Here is a 24265-nt window from a genome sequence, read left to right as displayed (position 1 = left end):
TGTGTGTGACTGTGCAAAAGTGTAATTACATTGAGTGTCTCTAACTAATCCTGTCATCTTTTTGTGATGAGAGAGAATACCACAGAAGAGAATATAATAGAATTGTATGGAGCATGATATTACATTCGCACCAGGGGAAAGGTCCATTAGCCAATCAGGTGGGTGGAACAGAGGGCAAGAATATACATTCTATGCCCGCTGTTCCAGCCACGCGAGGCCCTTCCACGGGTTGCACAATTCTTTTTATTTTTGTGGGGAGGCAACAGGGGGCCACTCCCTGTTGCCTCCACACCTCACCCGCAACCCCAAAACCAACCAAACCCCTTTCATACCCCCTGCCCCCTCCAAACTTACCTGTGATAACAGAGATTTGAGCTCCGGTCCCCATGTCCTTCCGATCCCGCCGCTGCCATAGAAATGGAAGAGGCCCTTAGTCCCTTTTCCCTATGGCAGCAATGATCTTTTTTTTTCTTTTTTTTCCCCCTCAGGAGATTGGCTGAACAAGCAGCACACATCTCTCCATAAACCTTGGCATGTAAATAGCTTTCCCGCCCTGGATATGGGCGATAACTTCCCACAGACCTCGCAGAGTCCCTCGCTTTGCTCGGACCTACCATGACTCAGGCTGACGGCGTTACTGCCCTTGTCCGCCCTCACATTGAGCAATTGAATTTAGCACCAATTTTGCTGCTCTGATAATAAAGAATGGAGCAAATAGGTTTAGTCCCGATCAGTATCATCTAAAACACGTTCACCACAGAAAAATTGGAGCAGGCTGTTTTATTTACTACGTTTGTAGTATAGCATGAATAGTAATGTAATAATAGACAGCTTTTGTTGAATGCACCAAATATAGTCTAAAGAACATCATGATTAATTTTTTCCCTAGTGCAAATGTTTTTAGATAATGTGGATTGTGACAAAATCTGTTTGCTTTATTTTGTATTATCGAAAGCATTTGGTCACTTTTTAGCACATGTGTAAATGTTAGATAATCTGGCCCTAGCGGCCAGATCAAAGTTTTGCACTTGTGCAAAAGAGTGGGGCAAAATAATTTAGCACTGACTTTTCTGCTTAGATAATTGGGAATGGAGCAAACCGATTTAGCGCCAATTCATATTATCTTAACATGTTTTCACAAGGGCAAAAAGGAAACAAACTGTTTTATTTACTATGTTCGATGAGTAATATGAAAAGAAATGTAGCAGGCAGGTTTTTTTTTTATGTTATGCAACAAGCATAGTAAAAAATCAATAAGATTTATTTTTGCCCTAGAGCAAATGTTTTTAGATAATACAGGTTGCGGCAAATCCTGTTTGTTCCATTCAATATTATCAAAGCATTTGTTTCCTTTATAGAACTACACATATTTGATCATCTGGCCCCTGTGCTACAAGGGCCAGTTTATCAAAGATTTGCACTGGTGCAAAAAAGTGGAGCAAATTAATTTAGCATCAATTTTGCAGCTCTGATAATCGGGAATGGAGCAAACAGGTTTAGCTCCAATCGGTAGTGTCTAAAAAGGAGTTCTCCTGGGGAAATTGGAGCAGACTCTTTTATTTGCTATACTTGATGTGTAACATGAAAAGAAATGTAGTAGACTCCTTTTGTTGTATGCTATGCAGCAAATGTAGTGCAAAAGACGGCCTGATTCATTTTTGCCCTAGTGATAACGTTTTCAGATAATATGGACTGTGGCAAAATCTGTTTGCTCCATTTTGCATTATCAACGCATTAGCTTGCTTTTTAGCACCAGTGCAAATCTTTGATAATCTGGCCCCATGAATTGGATCCAGACTGACATGTGGAAAACGTCCAATTTGCGCACTTTATCCCTGTTTGGAATTGTTCTGTGCTTTCATGGGACGCTCTTAAAGACATCTGGGCACTGTTAGGGACTCTAAACTAGTTCTGCCATTTCACACAGCAGTGAAACAATCACATGTGCTTACGTGTAGCCACAATGTACTTACCTAATCGGAGACGGCCATGCATTGGTTCATGACTTGGCACTTTTTTCAAAATGGTGTTCTTTACTAAACGATAATCAACGGTATGACCGAGGAAGCACATTGGCAAAGCACCCTGGTCGCAGCCACAGACATTGACCCTTTTCTACTGAATTGCCAGATAGAGCGCCACTAAGGCTCGAAATTGCATTCGAAGGCAATCAGCCAGTTTTATCACACAATATGTCTTTATTGATATTGTTGTTTTGGCTAAAGGGCTACAATTGCATTTTTAATAACTTGTTTCTCCCATGTATGGACTTGCTTTTATGAGGCTATTGTAGCAAGCAATGGTGACCCAGGCCACTGTCAGAATGTATCTAACCTCACCAAGCCAGAGATGTTCTTCAAATAAAAAGGTAAGGGCAAGAGAATGAATTCCTGCAAGGAAAAAAATAAATATATATATATATATGTATATATATATATATATATCTACACATATGTATGTGGGTGGAGGCTACAATGATCCCTTCTGGGATTGCAGGATGAACATACACCCCTTAGCACTTGAGGCTTCAGTAATCGTAAGGGAACATTTCATAATTATTTTCATGTTAGACTTTTTCATGCCCCTGGTCCATGATGAGGTGATACGCAATAGTCATCAGGCAAATGTTGTTTGTGCCTTTGCAAACAGGCATAATTTCTGTTAGTCTATTACCGCGGATTCATGAATTTTCTCATTTGTTTATTTTATGCAAACTATATGAGACATTTCTCCGCCGAAGATTGCCTCTTTATTTTATCTTGAAATATTTGTATTTTTATTTCATTAAATGAGATAATGCCTTTTCTTATTAACATAATTTCCAGTACATTAAGCATATTTCTTCACAGACAGAGGAGAGGAATCAGATTAAATGACAGTTAAATCACTTGAAGCCATTTCAACTGTTAAAAGAAATAAGGTTCTCTCTCGCTATTGAGATCACAAAATACGCAGTAAAGGGAAATAGAATGTTAAAGAAAGGGGGGTGGGGGTGGCGCATAAAGAAATAATAACTGATTTATCGTCGTAATCCCGAACCCAAAATGTGGAGGGTGATTTTGCGGCAAAGGATGTAGAGGGGGACAATTCTGCATTTATGAAAGTTACCAAGTATTCATATTTTATAGATGAGTTGGAAATAGGCACAGCGATTAACGACTGCAAAAACCAGCGCCATAAACTAGGGCCTGCGAAAGTCAGAATAAAGATGTTGCATTAAAAGAACGGTGATTCTAAATGTCATTGATTTGTAAATAATTTATATTCTTCACAAATTTATGGAAAATAAGTAAATAATATGTACATTAGTAAACTAAGCTATCGCTCAGAAAACAGCCAGTACCTTCATGCACACCCTCTATATTCCCAACACACGCTCATTTTGAAAGATAAGGGGGGGAGGGGGGGATCCATTTGGAAAAGGAAAATCGAATTCAAATGGTGTTCTGTTTGAGCACTGTGCATAGACATCTTGTATTCGAGCGAGGGTGTCCTACAAGGTACCTGGGCGACATTTTATGTAACTGGGCGTTCGCTGGAGGTGGCTAAGTATAGATTTGTGGACTATCTAGAAATGAATACTATATGATATGATTGATAGGTTGTTCCTTTGAGAACATTCTCGCGGTGAAAGTAATGCACAAGAATTCAATCTGAAAACATTAGATTTTGTTTTTGAAAATGCATACCGTGCGAACACTTCACTGCTCCTAGCAAGTAACAATAGTAAATGAAAATAAATAATAAAAAAGTAACAATAGCAAATCTATGGCACAGAGCTATGTTATGTTAATGAGATGTATACCGTGCACCTCTGCCATTTTCGTGGTCTGCAGGCACTCAAGAGGATCTGAAAAGGCAGGCGGGTTGGCGAGGGTTACTTAGTGGGTGGGAGAGGGAGGGATAGCATAAGACAGCTTTTGCAATGATGTTGGCAGCTTCAAAACACAGTCCCTGTGTGTTGGGTTTGCTGCTACGTGGTATGGGTTAGGTGCTGTTTTAGTGTAAGTCTAGATAGGATTGTTTTGTGTGTCTGTGGCGTAGTGCTGGAGAATTAGTGACTAATTCACAGAAGTGTTTTTAAAAGTGCAAACCCCATTGTAAAACGCTCTGTGAATTAGGACCTTAGTGTTTGGTTTGCAACTGTTTATTGAGAAGCCACCCTCAACACAGGGATTTCTGTCCTTCCCTGCTTAAGGTGTGATGCAACAAACGGTTTAACATATTCTTTTTTTCAGCCCTACTTCAGACACATATCCTGCCCCTTGGATTCCTCCCCCTGTGCTAACAATGAGCCAAGAACCTGGCCGGTGTACGTGAAATATATTGCTATTTATTTAAATTAAAAGTGATAGAAATGAGCACGAAAATGTCAAACACCACTTTATCCTTGGCACAACACAATAAACTTCTCTCAGCATAAATAAATCACAAAAGTGAATTGAAAAGAACAACCAAATTCACTTCATGAAATAAATAAACTGGTCAATATTAAGACGATTATAAAGGTGTTGAGCAAGTCTGATTTTCCGGCGGACTTAAAAGGCTAGCAGTAGGATTTCAAGATTGGTAGAAATACACATGGCAATTATGATTTTCCCCACACTTTTGGTTTAAAATAAACACAGGGTGATTTAGCGGTTTGTTTTTCTGACCCCCCACCTTGCTTTGGTCTGTGTTGGGGAAGTCGGACAGAAAAACTGAAATTATTTGGGGAATTTTGGATTTCCGACTCCCCTCAACTGAAAGGACTGTGTTCGGGAAGCTGGATAAAAAGGTTGGACTAATTTCAGAACAAAGACACCCCTCTTGATTAAAGAAGTCAGGGTCAGCAGGACAAAAAGGATTACCCAATTAAATGATAGGCTATAGTTGTTAGCGCACACTGTGAAATGAGCATAGTTAATTTTGAAATAGGCTAAGGATCTACACATTTCTGTCCCAGTTTTGCCCCCAGCCCACTATAAAGGGAAAGGATTCAAGGCAAGCAGACTCCCCCACCATTTGGTGTCCCAGGTCTCAGTTCTACTTACATAAAAAGCATCTGTTTAAAGTTCAACAAAGCCAGCTGCATCTCAGGACACTCTGGAAAGAGAGGGCAGGTCTCTGGTCACTCCACCATCAAAGATGGCTCCCGCTCTCCACCAAAGGACCCAGTCAGCTTTGAGGCCTTCCTAGAAATAGGCAGCTCCACCCAGATGCACTCTGAGCAATCTCCACTGGTGTTTCCTTCCAGCTGTCAGATGGTATCTGTCTGTCTGCTCTGAGATGTGTGTCCTCTCTTCCTAGTGCAGTCCCCCTTATATAACATTGACGACACCACCAATTTTCCAATCTTGGGGAAGTACCCTACGCTAATTCCTGCAACTAGGATTGGACAGTTACCCTTCTCTCTCCTCCCAAACCCAGCCTCCAAGTCCAGATTGGTTTAGGGGTCTGGAGCAACATATGGTAATTCCCTTTTTGTAATTGCCATGTGTTCACCTTCCAAATTTCTGGCAAAAACTAATTATGTATTACAACTTCATAATTTTACTTGCAACAGCAATTATACATTTTTTTCTGATTGAGCTAATTATAGGGAATTAGATAAGCTGACTACAAGGTCCGTACCATGTCGCACAGCGATGGTACCTTTCTGCCATTTTCACAAAAAGTATAACAATTATGAATATTTAAGTTATTACCCACATCCCTATTTGTATTCTCCACCCGCTCATCAACTCTCACATTTGGAACATGTTTAGATCAGCCAGAAACCTATTTTAACTGGCCATAACAGTCCCCTGAGTTGCACGTGAAACAAATTTATATCACTACAATCGTCTGGAAATTACATTAAAAATGGTACAAAAATTAAGGAAATCCGCCTTATGGTTGCTGAGAAAAAGGCCTACATAATAGTAGTCATTTTATATTAATTGTGAATCTTCATATGGGACAAATGGCCATTCTCCTGCCTTCCGGCCATTTGTTTTCACTGGGCCAGCCTGTACCCAGAGTTCTTTTTATGAGTCTCTTTGTGTTGGAAGCTTGCTCTTTGAAGTGGCTGCACCCATTTCCACACATGCTGGTCGTGCTCCAGCCAAGGGGAACTTCTCCTGCAGTCAATGCCTTCCGAGCCTACAGGTCTGGTGAACACTGAAAATTCAACACCTTTAGCTAGAAACTTTATCGCAGTTGGTAGTTAGATTTAAGATATAACATTCAGACTGGCAGGGGTAGATTTCCTTAAGAAGTTTGCCCACAGCCAGCAAAAGGGTTGTTTTAGGCTGACCTTATTCCCCATGAAAACAAAGTGGCTTTTCAAATGTCACTGGTGCTTTGTATGTGAAACATAAAATACATTGCTTTTTGTCAACCAGCACATCATGGCCCTTATTCATGGTTTATTTGCACCAAAATAAACGGGATTTGTGCACCATTCTGCCCAAAAATCCCCATTTGTTAAACTGGGATTTTCAGGCAGAATGGCTCACAAATCCTGTTTTTTTGGCGCAAATAATCCATGAATCAGGGGACATGTGTTTTCCCTGACATTTTTCCTTGAGCAGTAATATATTTTCACATTTAAACTGCTTTTATTTGCACACACATGTGCAAGCCATTCTTGTGCCACTCTTTAAAAATCCTGTTATCCATATGAAAGGGATCTTTGATTCCTCCTTATTTTGTAAATTAAAATGCTGATTTTACTTTGGTAATGACATGTAGGCCGCTTTTCCATATGGTTCTTCAATTTCACTTGAAAAAGAAACCAAGGCTAAGCCTTTTTTATTGGTTCAGTGTTACCAATCTGCTTTTCATGCGAAAAGGACTTCTGTTTGGGTCCTTTGAATGCACCCCACATGCCCTCCCCTGTTCTTCCGTTCTTCCATGACTCTTAGTTGGGGAAAAGCAGGGCAGAATGGGGTTTCATTGGGCGTAATTTCCTTTATCAGGGAGTGGGCACTCCAGTCTCCCCTTCCATCTCTGGGTTGGGCGGTATCGCATGGCACCCCCTTCTCTTACTTCTTTTGGGAGTGGACACTGCTGCCTCCCTTCCATCCTTGGGTTGGAGGGCATGGCATGGCGCTGCACCCCTCTATTCTTTCCTTTCCAGGTCCCTGGGGTTCTCACTGGACTCCTTTCTAGCCTCCAGGCTGGAAGTTAAGGAGGTCAATTCTCTAATAAAAGATAGAAAAAGAGTTTCAGCACTTTTTACACACATATTTCCACAAAGGATTTACATAGAATTCACAACAACAACAACATACAATTATAACATAACATTGTCTCCATTTCACAAAACATATTTATTTATTTTTTTGATTTGTACAATAACAGAAAGTAAAATGCTCCCATATATAATATATATATATATATATATGCAGTGAAAAAACGTTGTTAAAGGGACGTTATGGTTAAGTTGCGCTACTAAAAACCTATGTAATTCAGTGAAAAAACGTTGTTAAAGGGACGTTATGGTTAAGTTGATCTACTAAAAACCTATGTAATTCAGTGAAAAAACGTTGTTAAAGGGACGTTATGGTTCCAAGTAAAACCGAAAAACCCTTGAAATTCGCCAGTTATGGTAAGCTAAGCAACCATAACTCGCGCCACCACCGTGCACTGCTAAGACTAACACCCAGGACATCAAAGATGACATCACAATTTAGTGAAACACAAGGAGTTTCAAGTACAACAACTTCGCTTCCTCTATCAAAATGTAAAACAAACCAAAAAACAATTAACAGAAAATCAGCTATCAGTACAGATAAAACTACTTCTTCAAATTTTAATATAGTGCAAAGTAAGCATACCAAGAAAAGTATTTTAGCCAAAATATACCTTCACAAAGTCCTTCAAAATCTTATAAAAACAGGAGAGAAATCAGGTTCAAAGCTTAAAACCTATCGTAGGAAATTAATCTTAGAAGCATTGATGGACAGTGCAATTCTTCTCAAAAGAAATGTATTTATTTTACTGTTAAACAAAATGAAACCACTAACAAAACTAATAACTAAATTACAAAAAAGACTTCTCAATAAGCGAAATGTCAACAGAAAGAACTTCTTAAGTATCTGCAGAGGTGAATGGAATCACACTACGAGCACAGAACCATATTTTCATGAAGAAGCGTACAAACAAAAGCAAACGAATACAATTGCCATAAATAGCAGTGGTCGAGGTTATGAAAAAGTGAATAATACCATAATGGAACAAGAAGTACTCCTTACAAAAATATGCCCTGAAAACTTAGAATTACCCCTCCATTCAACTGAATCAGAACGTCTAGTGTACAAATGGCCATGCACGTCAATGTGTAACATTCACAAACAATGTTTCAAATCTTTACACCAATTCCTCAATAAATATGTAAAAAGCAAAGACAAAATCAAAATTAAATTACTGCAAAATATAGATACCTGTCCAGTGTGCAAGTACACAGGACTACAAGGACATTCATTGGCCTGCATTACAGGACCTACTTGTAAAACCACTTTCCATGATATCAAAAGGATATCAACACATCATTCAACTATAAGAAATCTAGTCTATAAACTGTACTATGCTAAAAGTCCTGCTTTAGCACTAGCAAAGTTAAATAACATCCTTCTACATGGAACAGCAAAAGACCTACTTGAAGAAATTCACTATATCCAGAAAAAATATTTTGGAAGTGAAAGCCATTTACAGAATGAAATAGCTTTTAACCAATTAAGCAACAATTCTACACATGGCAACCTTTTGCTAAACACATACAAAAAAGAAATACTAAAATTTAAAAAACATCAGCTGAAGTACCAAACCATGTATGTGTATGTTGCCGTAGAATTCTTTATAAAAGTAACACAAAAACTGTGGACCTATCATACAAAATAGAAGACAATGAAGATTCTAAATGGTTTGAATTAGCTCTCTACCTTCTAGCAGAAAACAAATATGAAATAACTGAGCCCTTAATACTTTGCAGTTATTGCACTACAAAACTTCACAACAACCAAACTCCTTCACGTTCTATCACAAATAATTTGGAATTATACCCAGTACCAAAACCTCTACAACAACTTAATTTATATGAGAGCATCATAATTCAAACAGTACACTCATTTCAAGCAATAATACGCCTTCAACCAAAAACAGCAAAATTACCTCCCTCTGAATTGGTAAAAGGCATTTGTGGAAAAGTAGTTTATTTACCATTAAATCTAAAAGAAAATGTGCATACTCTAGGAGTGCAACGTCCAATGCAGCAATCTTTAATTATATTAGTAAATGGAGTACCTACAAAAGACAAAAAAATATGGCAACAGCTGGTAGATTTATATAAATTTAGACAAGCCTTCCAATATCTTAAAGAGAATAATGAATATTACAAAGAAATGAATATTGAAGAAAACTTGAAAGATACAACTGAAATAATTCAAGAAACACAAGAAGCTGGTCAATTTGAGCTACTAGATCCTGCTACAATATCAAATACTTTAGACCATTATACAATTCATCCTTTGCACTGTAATGACACCGTACAAGATGTACTAGAAACTTATCAAATGCGTCAAACAAAAGGATCGCCAATCAGTATATGGGAAAAAAGTATAGAAGCACGTGCTTTTCCTCTACTCTTTCCAACTGGCAAAGGAGGAAGGTATGATGATAGACCTATTCAAATATCAGCTTCAGAATACCGCTCATTACGGATGTATTCTGAAGATCCCAGATTTAGACAAAATGTGGAATACATATTCCACATACTCTTTGAAAGTGAACTAGCAACTTTATGTTACGGAGTTGCACACATATTAAAATCAGGATCACACTTTCAAAATATGACAGCTACACAATTATTAGAGAAAGTCCAACAAAAGGATGAGGTTTTATAATCAAATATTACAAATCTATTAGCAAATATGCGTGTTACTAAAGAGTACTGGTTTCGACATCATGGAGATGTACGTTGTATGATCAGAAACCTTGGCCCACCCACTTGGTTTGTTACATTAAGTTGTGCAAAATATGCATGGGAAGATTTACATGATTTCCTACGCATATCAAATAAAAACAAAACAAACATAGATATTCTAACACCTGGAGAACTTTGTTCTTTGGATCCTGTTAATGTTTCAAGATATTTTCACCATCGCTTCATTGCTATGCTACATTTTATTTGTAATGAAACTGTTCCTCCCCTTGGAGAAGTGCAACACTTCTTTTGGAGAGAAGAATACCAAGCCAGAGGAGCACCACATATCCACATGCTTTTATGGATTAAAGATGCTCCTAAATTTGGTCAAGACAGTGATGCCACTGTTTTACAGTTTATTGAAAAATATGTCACTTGTGAAATTCCATCAGAAGCCACAAATAGTGATCTTCGTGCACAAATTTTACATTTTCAAAGACACAAATGTGGAAAATATTGTCGTCGCAAATACAAAAACAAAGGCAAATACTACACCAAATGCCGATTTGGTTTCCCTAGACCAGTTACAAATACAGGTCAAGTAAACAACCTCATGTCTTCAGTTAGACATAGGCCCTCATTAGAACCCAGGCGTTAAGGGGTTTACGGCGCCGACCCTTTACGCCTGATTCCAAGGTCCCTTTGCGGGATGGTGATTTTAACGCCTGCTTTTTGCAGGCGTTAAAACCCATGCCGCAAAGGGACCTTGGTGCTAATTACGCCACCGTAATTTACGGTGGCGTAATTAGCGCCTTTCCCCATTCCCATTATGCCCTATGGGGCAAAAAATGGGAATGGGGAAGGGTAAAATGGGAAATGGGGATTTACCGTCCCACTCACCTTGGAATGGGGCGGTAAATCCGCCAACCACCATGGCGTAAACATAGTTTACGCCATGGTGGTAAGGGTACGACCCAGGCGGTAACTTAGTGCCTGGGTCGTAATGAGGCCCATAGTGTTAAAGGTAAGTCACCTAAAAATACATATTACATAAAAAGAAAAGAAGAAGAAAAATATATCAATGATTATAATGCAATCATTACCCACTTATGGAATGCAAACATAGATGTGCAGTACATTGCAGACAATTCTACTGCAGTTGCACGATATGTCACAGCATACTTAACTAAAGCAGAAAAGACAGAGCTCCAAGACCTCTGGAATGACCTGTCATCAGATAAAACAGTATCTCAGAAATTATACAGCTTGGGCATAAAAATGCTCACCCATAGAGAATGTGGATCTTATGAAGCAGCTGATCGTTTAACTGGTACTTCATTGTATGGTAAATCTGAAAATATAGTATGGCTAAGTCTTGGTCCAGCTAAATCTAGAAAAAGAGTTCTAAAATCATATGAAGATATAGAAACAATAGCCAAACATGATCCCAACAGCCAAGACATTTTAAAAAACAATTTATTGGACACATACTACCCAAACAGAAGTAATACTTTGGAAAACATGTGTCTATACCAAATAGCCCAAAACTACACATACAAAAATAATATGAAACCCGATGAAAAAAAAGGTAAATATAGAGTGACAGACTGTGAAGGCAGCTTAGTTAAACTCACTAAACCAAATTTAATTAATCATATCAAATTGTCATTGAAGACTCCTCAACATAAAGAAGTATATTACATGTCCGTGCTACAACTCTTCAAACCATGGAGAAAAGAAGAACAATTACTAGATAACTTTGACTCATATGAGGATGCTTTCAAAGCAAATGAAAGCACTATAACTGATGTAAACTTTACACAGTACAAAACAATGTTGCACAATGAACAGCAACATGAAGGAGAACTCCAAGCCCAACTAGATAAGGATACTCCTGATAATAGTCAACCTTCTGTAACAGGAAGCCAAGAACCACTGGGAGAACCACTAATAACATAGCTATGATAGAAGTAGAAAACACCATGTGTCACTATGAAGATAAGGAAGACTTAACTGTACTACAATCAAAACTAAACAATGAGCAAAGTAGCATTTTTCAAGAAGTAACAAAACAAATTGCACATGGTGTAAAACATGAAAATAAAGAATGTTCCTGCCATAATTATAAACCTATACTACTGTACGTCAGTGGTGAAGCTAGTTCTGGCAAAACATTCCTAATCAAAATCATTAGTAAGTTCCTTCAACAATTGACAAACAACAAACTGTCAGCTGTTGTCACTGCCCCCACAGGTTTAGCTGCCTACAACATAGGCGGTGTTACATTACACCGATTACTACTATTACCAGTAGAACACTAGAACAAATTAGTCTATTACAAACTTTCTGCAGAAGCTGCAATGGAATTACGCAGAGTATTCAAACAAATGAAAATGCTACTAATAGATGAAGTGAGCATGGTCTCCAACCTGATGTTAGCTTTGATTCACCTCAGATTACAAGAAGTACTCAAAACAGACTATGAAGAGCTCTTTGCAGGAAAACACATTATTGTTTTTGGAGATCTGCTTCAATTAACACCAGTAAAAGGTGAACCTATTTTTAAAACATTAGGGCACACACTCTGCCGTAAAACTGTTGGCAGCATTGGAAATGTCAACCTTTGGCAACATTTCCAATACAGAGAATTAACAGAAAACATGCGCCAATCTGCAGATCTAACTTATGCCAACATTTTAAAAAGTTTGAGAGTTGGTATACTTTCTAAAGAAGCAGAAGCAACATTGAAAACCCGGCACATTAATGCACGTTATGGCGATAATGCATGTGCTACAGATGTTATGGAACAATTAGCCCACAAAAATGTCAATTGTATGGCCTTAATGCCAACTCTTGCAAGCTGTTTCAAATTCAATGAAATCATGCTAAGTAAAGAAATGCAACCAATAATGGAAATTAGCGCCACAGACAAACTAGATGTACATGGTATGACACTACTCATGTGTGACCAAGCCACAACAAGACTAAATAATTTAGAAAAATCAATCTCAAACACAGCAGGCTTAGAAAAGATGTTAAAATTATCCTTAAATTGCAGAGTAATGCTTAAACGTAACCTTGACGTGGACCAAGGACTAGTTAATGGAGCACTGGGTACAGTTGTTGGCTTTCAAACATACCCACGTGACAACAAAATTCAGTTTGTCAATATAATCTTTGACAAACGTTCAGAAGTAAAACGGATAGGAAGCTCAACAGCTAGATTCCTTCTCTTCAAAGATATGTATGTACGCAGAGAACAATTTTCTCTAACTCTTGCATACGCAGTCACGATTCATTAATCACAAGGTCTTACCCTAGACAAAGCAATGATAGATATTGGTAACACAGTCTTTAAAGAAGGCATGAGCTACGTAGCACTATCACGCTTACGTAAACACTTCACGGTCTATTTCTAATCAACTTTGATGCAAGTAAAGTAAACGCTGATATTCCTTGCATTTCAGAATATAATAGACTTCGCTCACTATACACTCCCCATCTAAACACATATTCTGTTCCACAAAAACTAAAACGTTGTAAAAGAAAACTAAATCAAACAGAAATGCAACAGGACGTCACTGCAAATCCTCCAAAGAGAGTAAAAAAAACTAATACTTCATCAAGTACCACAAACAAAAAAGAATCAATTAGAGAAAGTAAACCAAGTACTTCTTTAAAGAAGGAAGACAAACTCCAAAAAAAGCAGTTAGATACAGAACTACCTGGACCATTTAAATTCTCAAATATAGTTGGTGTAAGTTGCTATGCAAATGTAGCAATGAATATTCTGTTTCAATTACCACCAATTGTTGACAACATTTACTTACACAGTACAGACCCATTGTGTTTGCAAATGTTAGTATTTCACAGAAATGCAGCAAACAATCCTGACAACACATATAGTGTTTTTGGTATGAGACGACAACTGGACTACTGTGCTGGAATGGTGATCTTCACTATAAACTCACAGGAAGATCCACAAGAATTTCTAATGTACTTACTACAAGTACTGGAAAACAAAAACATACCTATAAATGAAATCTTTCAGATTTCATACATGTGGAAACATACATGCACTCTCTGCAACAATGTGACACAAGAAGAAATCCCCAATGAACTCTTCATATATATATCAATACCAAATTGTGAATCCATTCCATTTCAGCAACTTGTACAAAATGCAAACCATGGTACATTATGCTCTACCTGCAATTCAGATAATCGCTCCACGTTAGTAATACAAACACATAGTAAATACGTAATACTAATGCTTCTACGTTACAATGCAGATGGTACCAAAAACAACTGCAAGCTGACTGGATTCACACATGGTCAAATATCACTTGGTAAGAAAACCTTCACAACAATAGGTATAATCTACCACGCAGGAGCCACAACCAATTCAGGGCACTACACTGCATATATAAAAAAGAAATGTGGATGGTTTGAATGTAATGATAGTACCATTACTCTAAAGCAGAGATTACCAGCAAATCTTACAAACGCTTATTTGATGTTCTTAAAACCAAAATTTGATAAATAAACTGTATTTAAACCTTTAAATAAATTTGTGTTAAAAAAATATAAACTGTTACAATACTCCAAAAGCTACCTAACTGCTTAAAGATTCTACAACAACTAATCAGATAAATGAATACCACTACATTAGACCAAAGAATACACAGTTAGAATATGCCAATTGGTATCTAACTGTCCCAAAATTATAAATTTGTGTTAAAATAATATAAACTGTTAGAATACTCCAAAAGCTATCTAACAGCTCAAAGATTCTACAACAACTAATCAGATAAATGAATACCATTAAATTAGGCCAAAAAATACACAGTTAGAATACGCCAATTGGTATCTAACTGTCCCAAAATTTAACAATATCCAAATAGATAAATCAAAACCACTCAAATATATTAAAAAAATAGACAGTTAGAATACGCCAATTGGTATCTAACTGCTCCAAAATTTTATAATATCAAAACAAATGAAGAATCTGTTACTGCTCCAAAAAAAATACAACAAAGCAAAGTATAAAGCATTAGCCAGAAACAAGTGAACACTGAAAACAAACAAACAAATAAACTGTAGCATAACAGAAAAAGTTTTTTTTTTAATCCAACATGGATTTTTTTTTCTCCCACAGACCCAATGATTTTAGCAACAAATACAGAAACTGAGCAAATTGCACAGTACTCTGATTTGTACTCTACTAAATATGAGGGTCGAAAAAAATAAAAGTATATTGCTTATACAATGTAATAAGTCATTACAAAATACTAATACTAACATCCTATTTTCTTTTATCACAGAAATTAAGAAGAAAAACATGGACTCCCATTACTAGACCAAACAGTAAGTATACAATAATAAGGACAACCATAGCACCATATCACATCCATAGTATCTAATACCTTTGTTCCTTATACATTTGTTTTTCACCCAAAGTTATAAGCAAATATGAATGTGATATGCTGCGGTGGTTGTTGCCAGGGCATACAATCTTGGGTGCATGGCCAAATGGCCATGCACCCAAGACTCTATGCCCTGGCAACAACCACCGCAGCATATCACATCCATAGAGTCAAACATTTCAACTATGATCTATGGGAAACTTTTAGGGGGTAATTCATAGAATTCAGCGCACAAGTGGCGCACGCGGCTAGCGCACAGTGTGCGCGTGCGAATCCCTGCGCCAGCCGGGTGCGCTGAAATCCATTTCCGCGCACAGCGTATTCATGGATTCCAGCCACCAAAACCAGCCGTGGCGCACAGTGGCGCAGCGACCCTGCAGCAGCGCCAGTTACACCCCCAAGAACGCCTCCCGCGCAGGGAAACGCCATCAACATACCCAATCCAGCGCAAAGGGCTGCGCTAACCCTGTATCAGCACAGCAAGCGGGCTACGTGTATCACTGGGGTGCGCGGGAAGTACCTCACGCGATTGGCCCTGTGCGAGCAGGGTATGCGTATTTCAGGGGTGCGCGGGAAGTTCCACACCCGATTCCATCAGGGTACGTGTATTTCGGGGTGCGCGTGAAGTTCCACACGCGATATCAGCAGGGTACGTGTATTTCAGGGTGCAGGGGAAGTTACACACGCGATTCCAGCACGGTACGTGTATTTCAGGGGTGCGCGGGAAGTTCCACACGCGAATAGCCTGGGCGCGTGTATTTCAGGGGTGCGCGGGAAGTTCCACACGCGAATAGCCTGGGCGCGTGTATTTCAGGGGTGCGCGGGAAGTTCCACACGCGAATAGCCTGGGCGCGTGTATTTCAGGGGTGCGCGGGAATTTCCACACGCGAATAGCCTGGGCGCGTGTATTTCAGGGGTGCGCGGGAATTTCCACACGCGAATAGCCTGGGCGCGTGTATTTCAGGGGTGCGCGGGAAGTTCCACACGCGAATAGCCTGGGCGCGTGTATTTCAGGGGTGCGCGGGAATTTCCACACGCGAATAGCCTGGGCGCGTGTATTTCAGGGGTGCGCGGGAAGTTCCACACGCGAATAGCCTGGGCGCGTGTATTTCAGGGGTGCGCGGGAAGTTCCACACGCGAATAGCCTGGGCGCGTGTATTTCAGGGGTGCGCGGGAATTTCCACACGCGAATAGCCTGGGCGCGTGTATTTCAGGGGTGCGCGGGAATTTCCACACGCGAATAGCCTGGGCGCGTGTATTTCAGGGGTGCGCGGGAAGTTCCACACGCGAATAGCCTAGGCGCGTGTATTTCAGGGGTGCGCGGGAATTTTTACACGCGATTTCAGCAGGGTACGTGTATTTCAGGGGTGCCGGGGAGTCCTACATGTGATTTGACAGTGTGGGTCCTCCCAGGTGTTCCCTGTACACCCTCCACGGCCCCTGCAGGCAGCCCACACCACAGGGGACTACCCTGCATCCCTGGTCATGTCCCGCAGGCAGCCCACCCAACATGGGCATGCCCCCCAGCAAAGGCACATGTCTTCTTGAAGTAATGAACACCAACTCATGTCCCCCACCACCCCCACCCCCCAGCACTGTGGGGCACCTGCCAGCAGGCCCCCACCCATGTCCAACTCATGTCCCCCACCACCCCCACCCCGCAGCACTGTGGGGCACCCTCCACCAGGCCCTCGCCCATGTCCCATCCATGCCCCCCTGCACCTGGGTCCCAACAATCCCCAATCATGTCCGTAATGGCCATCCTCCCCTGCCAAAAGGCCCAACCAACTATCACATCCACCCACATATCAAAGGCAATTACATGTTACACACCCAATGTAAATAATGCAAATGAACACATGTCTGTCACACACAATGGCTGCAAGTGAATGTTAAAACACCCAACATGACATGCATGAAAGTAATGAGATGATACGACACATTGAAGGATGAAAATAAAAATGTATTGAAAATCAACTAGAATGGAAATGAAATTAGAAAAACCACAAAGCAAAACAACAAAAAGAAGATGAATGTCCATGAAAAAAATCCAAAAAATCAAAAATTCCATAGAAGAACTATATACAAGACAATCCCGGGTCCATGAGCCCAACCAAATGAAACTTAACTATGTCAACTAACTAAAAACTGAACTATATACAAAAAAGTGTCGCATTGTCCAATCGCAACCAAATAAAAAAAAAAATAATTTAAAGGAAACCTACCACTAACTATATAACTATATACAATGGCAGCGGGCAAGTCCTGCGGCTCACTCTTTGATGTTGCCGGCCAGGGCATCATCGAACTCCATGTCGATGTCCTGGAGGCGGGACTCTGTCCTGGCCCCGAGGTCTCGCAGGGATAACCCCATGTTCACCTCAAACTCCCTGCGAGCTTCCTCAAGGCACTCAGCCCGCCTCAACGCCCGACGCATGGAGAACTCCGCCCTGACCATGGTGAGCCGCTCCTCTTCCGCCCGCTGCCGCTCCGCACCTATCCGCTGGACCAACTGCTCCCACACGGAAGACACTACCATCCCATGGTTCTCCTGCCCTCCGGCCGATGCCTGCCCCTCTGATCTTGATGGCCCCGAGCCATGATGCCTCCCACGTCGAGCCTGCTGCTGCCTCCGACGCCACTGCCTCTGCCAGCACGACGGCATCCAGGATGATGGAAACCACCGACGCCATCGTGCACGTGCCCTGCCCGATGATGCCGTCACATCCTCCATCTGCTGGGGTCCAGTTGCTGTGTTGTCCACCCCTGCTGGACCTCTGACTCCCGACTGTGGCAGGGATGGGATCCCCACCGAGCTGGCTGCATTGGTCAGGGCAGGTCCACAGGGGGCCCTGGTGGCATCTGGGCCGGAAGACGGCAAGGAGAACGACTGGCGTATAGTCTCCACAGAGGAGGAGAGGGCCGCCAGATTGGCCGACACATGCAGGAAACCCCCGAACATGGCCGATCCCAATTGGGCCACGTCGGCGCGGTGCTCTTCGTGATGACGTGCGTGCTCCTCCTGGGAAGCACGCACGGCATCACGAATCACAGCCGTGCGCATCGCGACCCCAATCAGGACCTTCTCCACACGGCCAGGGGTCCCCTCGTCCGCAGGTGGAGGGGAGTCAGATGACATGGACATCCCCTCTACCTGCGGAGGTGCCTGGGACGGGGCATCCCTGCTGGTGCAAGGTGGTGCACCCACAGGTTCAGGGACAGTGACATGCACAGGCCCCTCCACGGTGACCTGTGCTGTCTCCTGCCCCTGCCCCTGGACTGCACCACTTGCACCAGCAGGGATGCCCGCACCAGGCCCCATGTGCGCCTCAGTGGCGGCCTCCTCCTCCTCTGTGGAAACCACCAACCTGGATGGCTCCTCGCCGTCTACCGCCGTAGCAGGCCCCTGTGGGGGCTCACCCACCCCTTCCGCTGTAGCCGTGGGGGCATCCCCGCCGCCTTGCTCCACAGCGCCGTCTCCGCCCTCTCCTTCACTAGCCGCTGCGTAGAGGGAGACATAGAACACAAGCATCAGGGTACTGTACAATGGTCCCCTAGACAGGAAGCAATAGCAGATGAGTGCCACTGTCAAAGTACACTTCCATCATGTCACACCACAACACATGTGTCAGTCCAGGCAAAATACACACAGTGACAGTCATGGTGCGTGCCATGGACATTTCAATGCATGTCCAATGGACTCTCGATTCATACAATGTAATGGGACTCACATGCATCATGGGTCATGCCTATCACATGCACACACTTCACCTCAGTCACATCCATCTGGACCCGTACACCCCAATCACAGTGCATACAAGGATGACTAGGCTGCATCAGTGAATCTGTACATTGTCACAGACATGTGTCATGCATCCATGGCACTCACAAGTCACAGACACGCAGGTCAGGCACACAGACATGGATACCACATATGTATCTGGCATCAGCACCCATCCCTCGCCCCCACCCATGTCCAGGAACAGAGACTGCCATGCTCTCATGTGTGCAATCTGCACAGGGCTCCCCATGTCGCATTCAAACACATGCAACAACCGTGCAGTTCACACATTACAGGTCGCACATGCATTCCCATGATGTCCCTGCACACATACATGCGTACATGGCCTATGTCACACATGCAGGCAAGTATCAGACAACCAGCACACTGCAACATGCCCTGTCTCACACAGCAATGCTTGGCCACTTACCGCTCAACTCCAGACGGGTCTCCCTCTCAAGGACCTGGGCGTGGAGCGCTGGGTGTGCGCGTTCCAGGACCCTCAACTGGATGGAACTCATGCGGCCCCGGCCCCCCTCCACGAGGCGCCGGGCCTTCATGAGGGTCCTGGACCTCAAGTCCTCCCAGCGCTTCTTGACCTTCTGGATGGTGCGGGTTGCCACCCCCTCCGCGTTGATGGCAACCACACAGTCGGCCCAGATCCTATCCCGTCCTTCCCTGTTGGCGCGGGACGATCCGAAGAGGGCATCATACTGCCCCAGGACTTGCTCCACCAGGACACCAACTTCGGTGGCAGTGAAGCTGGTGCCCCTCTGCCCCTCTGGCCGGGGGTTGCCACTGGGGTCAGACGTGGATGTGCCCGACATGGCAACCCCAGGGGCAGGAGTGGGTGGGCAACTGGGTCCTGGGGCTGGGCTGTGGAGCGATGTTATTCGAGTCGGGAGTCTTCTGTACCAGCAGGGGTGGACACAGCAACTGGACCCCTGCAGATGGCTGATGTGCAGGCACCAAATGGCAGGGCACGGTGGCAGCAGGCAGGCAGGCAGGCAGGCAGCAGCAGATGGCACGTGGGAGGCTGCTCGGGGCACTGGGGGGCAGTGATTCGGCCTTCTGGGCAGGAGCGTGGTCTTCCGTGTGTTTTCGCGTGGCCAGCTTGATACGGAGTGATTTGGCACGTGAAAAATCTGCACGTCAGCGTGTAATTCGAGGAAAGGCCCTTAGCGCGTAAGCGCGTCAGCACGCATGCGCGATTTCATTGGACCAAAGGCCCTTACAGCGTAAGCGCGTCTGTGACGTTTTGCGCACGGGCGTTGCCCTGGCAGGGCTTGGAGATCCTGCGTGCCTTTATGTTCTGTACGTGCTTTTCGTGCGGTGCGTGTGTTTTCCATCCGTTGGGGTTCACACGCTATTACTTCACAGCGGGTGTTGGCTACGCGTTCTACTACACGCAAGGCAGACGGTGAGTGGTAGCCCGCTCCCCCAGGCCCGATCGCGTGAGAAAGTTCACGCGAACCCCTGAAATACACGTAGCCCGCTCCCCCAGGCCCGATCGCGTGAGAAACTTCACGCGAACCCCTGAAATACACATAGCCCGCTCCCCCAGGCCCGATCGCGTGAGAAACTTCATGCGAACCCCTGAAATACACGTAGCCCGCTCCCCCAGGCCCGATCGCGTGAGAAACTTCACGCGAACCCCTGAAATACACGTAGCCCGCTCCCCCAGGCCCGATCGCGTGAGAAACTTCACGCGAACCCCTGAAATACACGTAGCCCGCTCCCCCAGGCCCGATCGCGTGAGAAACTTCACGCGAACCCCTGAAATACACGTACCCCGCTCAATCGCGTGTGTAACTTCCCGCGCAACCCCGATATACACGTGCCCCGCTCGCACAGGCACTATTGCTGTATGTTGCCACTTTTGTAATGCGCAGGGATGCTACCGCCTGCCTTCGTGTGGCGGACGTGTTTGGGCTTGTGCGTGTCTTTCGCTGTGCGTGGCTTTGCCCTATTCGATTCCATGAATACGTGTGGTTCGGGTGCGTGTGGGCGTTCCCTCTGCTTCCCTGCAGTACATCCCCAGTTACTCCCTTGTTTTCGCGAGTTGTTCCCCATTCCGCGCGTTACGCCCCGTGTTCCGCCCACTTTCCAGTGTATGCGCAGAGGTTGTGCGCTTTCACTGTGTGCGTCGCGCACGTCTTTCGGGATGTTGCAGTGACGTGTGCGCCATGCACGGGTTTGGCGCACATCCCGAGGAAGACACGCGCAGGGACTTCCATGAATCGCACGCGTGCACGTGCGCCTCTTTTTTTCCGCTTGCGCCTGCTTGCGCCTGCTTGCGCGTAGATTTTCGGCGCACGTTTGATCCATGAATCGGCCCCTAAATGTCCGCGAACAATGTGAGTGTTCTTAGAACACTTTGAACTTGCCAGCGAACAATACGGACACCGTTTTCAGGGCACCCCCTACGAACATTTCAGAACAACGCGATAGTTCTTAGAACACTTTCAACTTAACAACAAACAATACGGACAGCGTCCTAAGGACACCCCCTACGAACATTTCAGGACACCGGGAGGTTTTCTTAGAAGCGTCTTCAGAACACCACCATCTTGTTTATTTGCGAACATTTCGGGACACCGCAAGTGTTCTTAGGACCCATTCAACTTGACAAAGAACAATACGGACAGCGTCCTCAGGACACCCCCTACGAACACTCCCCGGACACCAGGAGTGTTCTTAGAAGCGTCTTCAGAACACCACCATCTTGTTTATTTGCGAACATTTCAGGACACCACGAGTGTTCTTAGGACATATTCAACTTGACAAAGAACAATACGGACAGTGTCCTCAGGACACCCCCTACGAACACTCCCCGGACACCGCGAGTGTTCTTAGAAGCGTCTTCAGAACACCCCCATTTTGTTTATTTGCGAACATTTCAGGACACCGCGAGTGTTCTTAGGACAAATTCAACTTGACAGAGAACAATACGGACAGCGTCCTCAGGACACCCCCTACGAACACTCCCCGGACACCGCGAGTGTTCTTAGAAGAGTCTTCAGAACACCACCATCTTGTTTATTTGCGAACATTTCAGTACACCGCGAGTGTTCTTAAGACATATTCAACTTGACAGAGAACAATACGGACAGCGTCCTCAGGACACCCCCTACGAACACTCCCCGGACACCGCGAGTGTTCTCAAAAACGTCTTCAGAACACCCCCATTTTGTTTATTTACGAACATTTCAGGACACCGCGCGTGTTCTTAGAACACATTCAACTTGACAGAGAACAATACAGACAGCGTCCTCAGGACACCCCCTACGAACACTCCCCGGACACCGCGAGTGTTCTTAGAACAGTTTCACTTTGCTTGCGAACAAAACGGACACATATTGACTCCTTAGAACACCCCCTAGTCAGTTTATTTAGAACATTTCAGAACACCCGTGATGGCCGCAAACAAATCGAACACAAAAAGAACGTCTAACACATAAAAAACACAACTTTCATCTTATCTCATACTCTCCCACTCTCCCCAAACACTCCTACACACCAACACACTCTACAAAATACACATTTTGAACAAAGTTTCACCACGCTGTCCGGGGACGTCCGTGAATCCAAGATGGCGGGCGCTACCGAAAAATCTGACGCGTTTCACGCTCCACGCCGTCCAATCAGCAAACACTTTGCATGTCCGCGAACATCACGCAAGACGATTGGCCAATCAGAACACTTTCCGCGGAGCGAACAGGGAAGTGTGTCCGCAAACCCAACACAGATATCACTAATTTTTTTTTACCTACTTTTTGGTCATTTTAAAAAAAACAACTGGACGGATTTTCACCAAATTTGCAAAAGCACGCTTTCGGGACCAAGCCGCTACTCCTCGTCCAAATTTGGTGGAAATCCATCCAGCGGTTTGGGCTATAGGCGCGAGCAAAATTTTTTTCCCATTCACTCTATGGAGAGTGAGTATAATGTATACAAATATGAGCATATAGAGGGAAGGTAGAGTAATAAAAATAAAACTATGAGAAAGTGCTGATAACCATAATGATTATCTTCATGCACAGAAAGGATTGCTCTCTTTCAAGCCTGTATCTTCCGCTATGGATATGTTTCATATGATGTGACTGGACCTTAAGTCTACAAATATAGTACCTTTTCAATTTTTACTTCCTGACTGTTACTGAAGAAAACTATGTGGCTTCGATATGTCAGTATAGGATAAAAAGGGAGAGCCAGCCATGTGATGTCATCAGTGATGTCATCAATGACATTTGTGATGTCATCTTTGATGTCGTGGGTATAAGTGTTAGCAGTGTACGGTGGCGCGAGTTATGGTTGCTTATGTTACCATAACTGCCGAATTTCAGGGGTTTTTCGGTTTTACTTTGAGCCATAACGTCCCTTTAACAAAGTTTTTTCACTGAATTTCATAGGTTTTTAGTAGTGCAACTGAACCATAACGTCCCTTTACCAAAGTTTTTTCACTGAATTTCATAGGTTTTTAGTAGCACAACTTAACCATAATATCCCTGACTTCATATACATGTAACATAGAACATACAAACCCCCTCGTAGTGTAACGCTCACCTGATTCTCGCAGAGGCGCCGGTCTTGACTGGGCGACTACCGTATCTTCAAAGGTGATGTGTAGCACCCGGTTGGCTCTTTGGGCTGGACCTCTGTGCACTGTATGCCTGACGTGTAGAGTAAGATGTCTGCAGATAGAAAATATGGGGTTAATGAACTGGGGTTATTGGGGTGTCCCTATCTCTTTCCTCTTCTCCTCTCCTGTAGACCCCCAAAGGTTAACGCTCTCACCTTAGGTAAGTGAATGCCGAGCTCTCCATCTGCCTCGGGGCAGGGTGCTGTAACCAGTTTCTTCACTGGATAGGTAGCGCAGGCCTCTTGACTTCAGAGGACTGCTGTCCGTCGTTTACTGCACGAACGGTAAGTTTCGAGTCATTCAAATGTCTTTAAAGTCTTTAGTAATGATGTCTCTTGTTTTGCAGGGTTCCGGCGATGGCGGATGACGGGCTGAAGTGAGTTGAAGATGGAGCCCGTGTGATGAATAGAAGCGCCTGGAAGCAAGTAAGTAAGCGCTTGTTGCCTGCTTCTCTATGGGCTCTAACTGTCTTTTTATTTTGCAGGTACGAGTTCGGAGCGGCTGCAGGGTGCCGGAATACCCACTGGATT

Source organism: Ambystoma mexicanum, chromosome 4q, assembly GCF_040938575.1.
Source record: "Ambystoma mexicanum isolate Mex_15411 chromosome 4q, UKY_AmexF1_1, whole genome shotgun sequence".
In the NCBI taxonomy this organism is placed as follows: domain Eukaryota; kingdom Metazoa; phylum Chordata; class Amphibia; order Caudata; family Ambystomatidae; genus Ambystoma; species Ambystoma mexicanum.
The sequence above is the reverse complement of the archived record's forward strand: the minus strand, read 5'-3'. Positions refer to the sequence as shown.